Below are 10,501 nucleotides of genomic sequence, written 5' to 3'. Positions count from 1 at the left end.
GATACCACTGATACGCCTGACAAAAGCAAATGTGCTCCCCACTCTGCAAAGAGGTATTTCCACAATCCACAGAAAAAACAGTCCCTGGTAAAGATAAGGTCACAAACAAAAATTACAAATCATACAAAGATGATTTAGTACGCAGTGAGTGATAGAGGTGTAGATCAGTGTGCCATCTTGAGTCAATCTTTGATTTTCTTTAAAGTAAATAATTTGCAAACTTAGTAATTTAAACATTAGTAAATCGCAGATACTCTGTAATAGACCTCACTGTTGACTGACAATCACTGGCACAGTCCTTCTGTTTTAGAGAATATATGTTAGAGAGAGATGGAGGATTTGGAACCCAATTGCCCAGTTAGTGGACCACTTCCATAGGCTAGGTTGGTAGTTCTCAACATTTTCAAATACGAGGACATCTTTTCTGCATTAAATTAAAAGTTTATATTTCTTCATGAAACAGTAACTGAACTTTTAATATCCATTTTTTTGAGAAAACACATAGTAACAAAAAGCAATCATGACTTCCAGGTTCAGATTCTGTTTTTTAACTGCTAAGAGTGTATCTCTCTGCAATGAATTCTATAGTCTATTAAAGTTGTTGCTGCCTGTCAGTACAAATGCTGCTCTTAAATTTCACAAGAATATTTGAATGTTTCCAAGTAGTTCCCTTATTAGGTATTTTCATAGAATTATAGCTTTTATCAGGATACAGGATTTTTTTTCAATTTACCAAAACCAAACCAAAAAACCCACAATTCTTCATATTTTAAAACTATCTTGATGAATGTGTTAGTGGTTTTCAACCCTTGACATTGCTATTAATAATACCATAAATTTGTATGATGTGTTTTAACCTTTACAGCATCTTCAAATCCATTATCTCATTTGATCCTTACAATAATCCTGTGAAGCAGGGCAAATAATAATACGCCAATTTTACAGCTAATCATAGGCTCAGAGAACTTAAGTAATTTCCCAAAGTCTGCAATTAGCAAGCAACAAAGCCAGGACCAGAACCTAAGTTTCTCAATACTCTTTCCATTAATTCTCAAATGTCAACGCAAAGGGCAATGCTGACCCATTACAAATGAATAAACAAGGATCGTATAAGAAGTATTAAAGCAAATATTTCAACACTTGTATACAGAGATATTCATTCCACTGCTTTGAGGGATTGAAAATTCTCCTTTCCAGACTTTTTATCATTGTGATGGACTAAGTTGATGTAGAAAGCACTCGTTGTTCCTAACACAGATAAATGCTACATGAAATATAATTTAAAAACATTTGAAATGCACAACTAAGCACTAAAACAAGAAATTAAAATCCTCAAATGCCTGAAATGAGGAGAACACTAAAAAGTAGTGAGCAAGAGGTGAGACTACATAGGCAACTTGGAGAAATGGAACTGAAAGTCGAACTTAAGGGCTGGGATTTTAATACCTGAGCTGGAAGGTTCCAAGTACAGTGGAGTTGAAGCTGAGCACAGAGCCAGGATCCCAGAAGAGCTTTGGTGCTGTGAAAAGGGTTCTAGAATACTTTCTCCCATTAGCCTGACAGGGGAGAAAGCAGACTGATTACCACCCACATGACATGAACTGTGCACAGGAATGGGGGCCAAATGTTCATTCATGATAGTGCAGGAAACCCAAACTAAAGTAGCAACAGAAAAACTGGCTTGAATCAGGGAAACCTGACGGACCCTGGTAGACACAATACAAAGCTGCTCCATAGTAACACTTTGCAATCCTGAATTCATGAGATACTAGAAAAAGAGATCATGGATGGGATGGAAAAAATACACACACATAAATGTATATACATATATATATATATATATATACACACACACATACACACATATGTTTATACATCTGTATGTATCTCTATATCTATGTGTATATCTCTTCTATGGGAAGAAGTTAGCAAAATTCATTCCCTCAAGAATTACAGACAGTAGAGAAAAGAGACTATGAAGTGTACTTAAATCATCTGAGATCTAAAAGAATACAAACTATACAGGAAAAAAAATGTTATAGCATTAAAAAAAAACAGGCATATTTTAGGGAAAAAGCTACAGAAATTCTAAAGATAAAAAAATCTAATTTTTTGCAGTAATGTGGATGGACCTAGAGAATATTATGCTTAGTGAAATAAGTCAGACAGAGAAGGACAGATACTGTATGATATCACTTTTATGTGGAGTCTAAAAAATAAGATAAATGAATGTATATGCAAAACAGAAGCAGACTCACAGCTATAGAAAACAACTAGTTGTTACCAAAGGGGAGAGGGGAGGGGCAAATTAGGGGTACAAGACTAAGAGGTACAAACTACTATGTGTAAAATAGATAAGCAACAAGGATATATTGTATAGCATGGAGAATTATAGGCATTATCTTGTAATAACTTAATGGAGTATAATCTGTAAATATACTGAATTATGGTGCTGTATACCTGAATCTAATATTGTAAATCAGCTAGACTTCAATAAAAATAGATCATTTAAAAAAAACTTGGTAGACTAAACATAGCTTAAATGAAAATCAGTAAATTGGAAGATAGAGCTGAAGAAATCTCACAGAATATAACACAAAAAGATAAAAAATATATGCATTAAAAAGAAAGAGGCACAGAGAATAGAACGTTGCTAAGAGTTCCAGAAGGACATAACAGAGGGAATATGGGAGAAATCTGCAACAACAAAAAAAAAATGGCTGTTAGAGCTACTACTTGTTTCCAGTCACCAGTCTCCCCCTCTGCCTTATTTATGGAATTGCCCATTTTGAGCTGGGAATGTGGCTGCCCAGAATAAAGACAGTATTTCCCGGCTTCCCTTGTGTCGAGACTGACCATATGACTATGTTCTGAGATGTAACCAAAACAGAAGATGCAACTTCCAGAAATGTACTTACAGGGAAGAGGTAGGCCCTTTTCTGTATTTTTTCCTTTGTAGTAACTGGAATGCTAGTTACAGTTTAAGTTTGAGTAGAGAATCTACTTGCTGAGAATGGGGGAACAATAAAATAGAAGGGTCCCTGAGCCCCAGACATCATCAAACATCACTTGGAAGGCCTAGTTTATATGAGAAACTTTTATCTTGTATAAACCCCTCTGACTGAGAGCTTTTCTGTTTGTTTGTTTGTTTGTTTTTATCACTTGCAGCAGAACCTCATCCTGATTTACACAATGATTGAGAATTTTCTAGGACTGAAAAAAGATGTGTCTTCAATTTGAAGGAGAAAAAATTTTGAGCTAGAAAAACGAAAATAAATTCACACATGGACACACAATGGTGAAAGCACAGAATGCCAAATGCAAAGAGAAAAACCTTAAAGCAAATCAGAGAGAAAAGAGATTCTTGCCTATAAAGGAAAGACAATCATAATAGCCACGGACTTCTCATCCACAACAATAAATGCAAGAAGAGAGTGGATAGTATCTTGAAAATGCTGAAGGCAATACGGTCAACATAGAATTCCATGCTTAACTACACTACAGCTCAAGAATGAGGACAAAACACGGACATTTTCAGACATACACAGATTCATAATAATAGTAAGTGCTACATAATACAATTTTACAAGGTATTATTCTAAGCGCTTTATATACTTTCACTCAGTAATTCCCCACAACAACGTTCTGAGATATTATTAGTATTACTTTATTAAAGATGATGAACCTAAGACACAGGGAGGTTAAGTAACTTGCCCAAGGACACACAGCTAGTAAGTGGCCAAACTGCGATTCAAGTGCAGACATTCTGTGCCAGATACCATGGTTTTAATCACTCACAAGGCAATGGAGTTTGTTACTCATAGATCTTCACTGAAATTAGTACTAAAAGATTGACATTGAGAACCTGACCAAAAAAAAAAAAAAAGTAAGATGTAAGCAGAAAAATAAGACAAATAAATCAGTAAATCATATTGATTAACTTATATATTAACTACAAAAATGTTCTTTTGTGAAATGACTGTGACACTAGATTCTAGGGAATTTTTTTCCCTTGTAGTGTCTTTATTAGGCAAAAAAAAAAAAAATTCTATGTCAGTTTCCCAAAAAGTTTTGGGAATTTTCCCAGTCTGTGAAGTCATAAAGACTAGAAACAACTGGTTTACTCTTTTGTGCAACAAAGGTTTGTTTTTTGAAAAAGCAAATTAGCAAGGTTAATTGCTAACGTATCATACAAAAATACTTATTGATAATAAGATATTTTGTTGGACATTTGAATTCATGGTGTAAGGACGACCGGCTGCATGTAACCATTAGGGAGAATCACTGTTCTCTTAGAGACGTGGCCCAGCAAAGCACATGCTATAAATCAAAATGTTTAAAAGCAAGGAAAAAACCCCTTCCACCACAGAAATTCATTGGTAACTTATCAAGATTTATGAAGAGAATGCTTTTGGTTGGTAAATTATATCAAGATGATCTACAATATTTCAGAAGTGAGGATGGTCTTGGGGGATCTTGAACATTGCAATGCTGATTTATTTGTTGTGAGGATTAAGCAAGATAATTAAGTCTATAGTGAAACTCCTTGGTAATGTAGACTCTCTCACTGTATTAGATGGAGTTGGAATGTTTGATAGAAGTTAATAATAAATTGCATTGGTTTAGCTCTAAAAATATTCCCAAGCATTTTCAACCAAGAAATCCTGAAAAACTTAAGGACAAAGCAGTGATTTTACTACAATTTATCTTAGTTATGGTACTAAGAAATGACCAAAAGAAGAACCCTATGTCAGTCAGTAAAACTCTCATTTCTTCAATCAATACTATAAAAAGTCCTTTAGGCCTTGAAGTGATAATCACTGTTTCTGGCCTATGGTATAGGACCCTCTTTACTGACGTCCTTTAACTCTGTCCACAGCTCCCTAAACAATCCCTTTATCCTCCTCATTCACCCTATTTGGGTGGGCATTATTTTCTAGCTGGAACTGCCTGATACAGTGATTGGCACTAAGGCCACATGTGATCACAGAACCATCTCAACACCAAGCTCCAGGTTATAACTATGAACTGATTAAAGTTGACACTTGAAATTTATTTGTCATTCCTAGATTTGGAACTTAATGACATTCCTCTTGGTCTGAGCCTTTACCAGGAAACATGAAAAAATGCCTTATTATTGGACACTTCACTGCTCTCTCACTTCCATTTCCCTAAGAACAACTTCTAGTTTTACCACTCCTCAGTCACACCACTCTATCTGTGGCCTCAGTAACAGGAATTTTGGCTCAATATATCTGTCTGTTAATACAAGCCTTGACAGCCACCAAGATGCCCTGTGACCCAGTGAATTTCTGTATCATAACGTCTTTGTTTGAGTCACCTACCTCTGTATCTCTAATGTCCTCAGAGACCAGGCAGGTAACCAAACTAAGGCAGTGGTATAAATAATACACAGTTCTGATTTCTGGTGCATCAGAGAAAAGACTTCAGAAAATCCATTCCTCCATGAAAGAAATGAGAATACTGGCAAAAGTTGTCTAAATTAACTGTTTCAAAACTGTGAAACTTAACCAAAGGCTTACAACAACTGGAAGAGCATTTATTCAATAAAAATGAACTAACTAACCTCTATGAAAACAGTGAGCCTTGCAGTGTTTTAACTTGCCCTATTCCCATCCCACTTTCAAAATGAATAAAATAAATAAATTGCATTTGTTTAGCTCTAAATATATTTGTCATATACACTTAGGAATAAGTGTAACAAAAAAGTGTAAGACTCAAACTGAAAACTATAAAATATTATTGAAAGAAATTAAAGAAGCTCTAAATAAGTGGAAAGACAGTGCATGTTCATGGATTGGAACAATTGATATTGTTAAAAACGGTAATACTCCCCAGCCTGGTTTACAGAGTCAGCACAATACCTTTCAAAATCCCAGGTGTCTTTTCTGCAGAAATTGAAGCTGATCCTAACAAGCATATGGAAACGCGAGGGGCCCAGAACAGTCAAAAAATCTTGAAAAAGAACACAGTTGGAGTACTCACACTTCCCAGTTTCAAAATTTACTGCAAAGCTACAGTAAATCAAGACAGTGTGGTACCAGGATAGACATATAGACACATGCAATAGAACTGAGATTCCAGAAATAAACTTATACATCTATGGTCAATTGATTTTTAAGAAGGATGCCAAGACAATTCAATGGGGAAAGAAATATCTTTCCAACAAATGGTGCTAGACAACTGGATAACCACATGCAAAAGAATAAAGCTGAACCCCTTCTTTACATCTAAGAAACATTAACATCAAAATGGATCGCCAATTTTTTTACAAGCAAAAACTATAAAACGCAGGTATAAATCTTTAAAAATAAAACACAGGTATAAATCCTTATTACCTTGGATTAGGCAATGATTTCTTAAGATATGACACCAAAAACAAAAAAAACAAAAGGAAACATAGACAAGTTGGAGTTTATCGAAATTTAAAATTTTTATGCTTCAGAGAACACCATTACAAAAGTAAAAAGTCAACCTACTGGGGAAAATATTTGCAAATTATGTAAGAGACTTGTATCCAAAACATATAAACAATTCAAACTTAACAATAAAAAAGGCCTAATTTAAAAAGGGGAAAATAATTTGAATAACCATTTCTTCAAGGAAGCTGTATAAATGGCCAATAGACACAAGAAAAGATTCTCAACTTCTTGGGTCATTAGGGAATTGCGAATCAAAACTACAATGAAGGGGTGAGGGCATGGCTCAAGCGGTAGAGTGCGTGCTTAGCATGCATGATGTCCTCGGTTCAATCCCTAATACTTCCATCAAAAAAGTAAATAAATCTAATTACCTCCACCCAACAAAAACAACAACAACAAACTACAATGAAAACCACTTTCTACCCTCTAGGATGGCAAAATCAAAAAGAAGACAAGAGTTGTCCAGGATGTGGAGAAGTTGAAACCCTCATTCACCGCTGGTAGGTTTATATATAAAACAGTGCAGCCACTTTTAAAACAGTTTGGCAATTCTTCAAAAAGTTAAACACAGAGTTATCATAGAATCCAGCAATCCTGCTCGTAGGTATATACCCAAGAAAACAGAAAACATCTGTCCACACAAAAACACATACACAAATGTTCCTAGCAGCATTATTTATGAGGCAGAAAGCAGGAACAATCCAAATGCCTGTCAATTTATGAATAAACAAAATGCAGAACAGATCTTCCTTAACACTGCGGTTACGTCCCAATAAACCCAACATAAGTTGAAAATATTTTAACACGAAATGCATTTGAAAATACACCCAACCTACCAAATATCATAGCTTAGCCTAGCCTACCTTAAACGTGCTCAGAACACTTACATTAGCCTATAATTGGGCAAAATCATCTAACACTGAGCCTATTTTATAATAAATGTTGAATATCTCAAGTAATTTATTGAACACTGTTCTGAAAGTGAAAAACAGAATGGTTCTAAGTGCATTTGTTTACCCTCATGATCATGTGGCTGATGGTTTCTACCGAGTGAATAACAATTTCACACCATCTAAAGTTAAAAAAAAAAAAAACAACTTAAGTTGGGGACTGTCTGTATATGCATACAATGGAAGATTTTTCAGCCATAAAAAGAAACAAAGTACTGATACGTGCTACAACACGGATAAATGTTGAAAATATTACTCTTCGTGAAAGAAGCCAGACACAAAAGGCCTCAAGTATGATTCCATTTATAGGAAATGCCCAAAATAGGTAAATCCATAAAGACAAAAGGAGATCAGTGGTTGCCAGGGGCTCTCGGGGTGGGAGAGGGGGAAGGAGGAGTGACTGCAAGGTACGAGGTTTCTTTCTGAGGTGATGAAAATGTGCTACAATTAGATACCGGTGATGAGTGCACAGCACTGAATTCTACACTTTAAGATGGGGAATTCTTGTTGCATGTGAATTCCATCTCAATAACGTTATTACAAAAAAGACAATAGGCAGTCCTTAAACCTGTAGAAAACTCTGGAGTCCAGGCCCCTTTAAAGATATAATTCAGAAACACTTTAACTATACAGGGCTCGTCAAAAAAATATACAGACTCAGACCTCAAGCCCAAAGGAAGCACCCTGTAAGACGGTCTTCATCTCATCATCTTACCAGCCCTCTTAGAGCCCCCCTTACTGGGAAGAGGAGCAGGGGGAGGGCGTTTCCCTCCAAGGTGGGTTATCACTTCTTAGCTTTCATCTCCTTTGTCTCCCACACGTGGGACCAGGTCAGGAGAGCACCGGGAGTGAGCCAGGGGTGTTCCCCCAGCCACGTTACCCCCTTCTCTGCCGCCCCTTTGCCCAATCTGGGAATCCCAATGCAGGCTCCAGTAGGCAGGTTCAATCATGTCTAGCCCAACCATCCTTCCAACATTCTTGGAAATCTTGAATCCTCTCAAAACCAAATCCCAGCTTCCTCGGGAGCTGCACAGTCTCTCTAAAGTTCCTCATTCAGCTGCGGTGCCTCATACCTCAGGCACATGAAGCACTCCCCAGCCACAAGAAACTTACACCATCACACCAGGTCACAGAATAACACTCCTCTCATCATAAGCACTTACATCCTCAGTTTACCAGACAAACAAACGAACAAAAGTTGACATAGGCAGGATGTTCAAGAACTTGTGTGGGGTATGTCTGTCTGTCTGAAGTGAAATGATCACTAGACTCACAGACAGACATTTTGACTCGTATCATCTGACAGTAATCTCTTCTCGAGGCTTAAAAAAAAAAAAAGTCCTGAAAATTGCTGGGAAGGCAGCTTGGCCCAAACCTGAACCAAATGCAGAAAAACCTGGTTTCTAACCAAGGCAGGACTTGGAGCAGGTCATCTCAATCTACAGAAGCATCAGTTTTCTAATCCCTCAAGCAAAAGCAATTAGATTCAGCTCTGACTCAGTCACAGATGATCTTGAGGACGAAACTGGTAACAAAAACTGGCTGAAAAGTGCTTTAAAATTTGTAAAGCAATTGACAGATGTGGGGTTTCAAAATCACGTCTTTGAAGTCATGACTCTATGAAAATTTTAAAAGGCAAATAAAAATGGTGGCTTAAATAACTAGTACAGTTCCTTGGTTACAGCGAAGTGCTGCTTCAAAGGGAGGAAAGCCTACTACTGAGTGCATGTATTTTCACATGTATGTATGTGAAATTATTCCTTCTTAGGCCACAGGGTAGTTTGTAAATCAGTGTCATGCTGACATTTCTTATCACACCAATCACACTGAAGTTGCTAGAGTCGTTAACAGAATTCAGTGACAGCAACGCAGGGCGTCCGGCTGCAGGATGCTGGAGTGGGATGTTCCTTTCATCTTGCTTCTAACATTATTGCCAATAAATTCACACAGTACAAAAACACTTAGTATTTCTACGATGCTACTTTAGTCCTATATTATATTTCAGTGCTGCCAGCTATCAAAAAAAAAAAAGTCAAAATTACATTTTCAGAGAAGGAAGAGGGGAAAAGGGTACAATTCCGTACTCCCTCTACAAGAATGTTGTAGAAATCAAGAGATGTTAATTATAAAAAATATTTGGCATCATCCTTTAAAATTACATACTCCTTTAAAAAATATTAGTTGTTATTTTAGTGCTTTCTTAAAAAAAAAAACACATATAGAAGAGTAGCAAGTTTGTTAAGTCAGACCTGTTGCTGAACAGCTGACGTGATTTTTTTGGTTTTGCCATCCAGGATTCCACCCCTCAGAATCTGAATTGGGCTGGCACTCAAGTATCTTGTTGGAATCAGACAAATGTATGAGTAGTTCTGCCTGGTGACTTCCTAAACGGGCTTAAACTGTGTCCTAGGTCAGCTTAAACTGTGGGGAAAGGTGAAGTAGCCCCACAGGTCTTTAGAAGAAAGTTCTGTCTTAAAGGCCCCACTGCCAGGGGAGGGTATAGCTCAGTGGTAGAGTGCATGCTTAGCATCACATAAGGTCCTGGGTTCAATCCCCAGTACCTCCATCAAAAAAAATTTATAGGTGTTCTCCCTTGGGATGTGGGTGGAGAGTGGGCTGGGACCCACCAAGACCAGACAGGGTTCCCAATGTTCTTGGGAACTTCCTGGAAGCCTTGGGAGGTGGGGCCCAATCCCTGCAGGCACAGTCCATCGGTCAGCGGTCAGCGTTGGCCGGACCCAGGGCCGCCTGCCAAGGGAACTGTTTTTATTGTTACCAAATGTCACTCCACCCAAGGCAGGATTTTCAAAGATTCCTTAGATGAATGGAAACTTCTGGTTGCTCCTTGTTTTCTGAAGTGTGTTATGACAGGCATTTGATCTGTTCCTCCTTTGTAATTCAGGAAAAATTCCCCAGGGCCTAGAGGGTGACCTTTAACAGAAAGCAGCCGACATTGTTATTCCTTTCCACAGTTTCAGGGTCTCTGATGGGTTGAGAGTCATTTTTTCACCAATGTATCAATGTTTCAGGCTGCTTGGGGAGGAAGGAAAAAACCCATCACTGTTCTGAATATTTCTTTGTTCGCTTTTGACCCTCCCTCCAGAGAGG

Source organism: Vicugna pacos, chromosome 15 (genome assembly GCF_048564905.1).
Source record: "Vicugna pacos chromosome 15, VicPac4, whole genome shotgun sequence".
NCBI lineage: Eukaryota > Metazoa > Chordata > Mammalia > Artiodactyla > Camelidae > Vicugna > Vicugna pacos.
Note: the sequence above shows the minus strand (reverse complement) of the source record.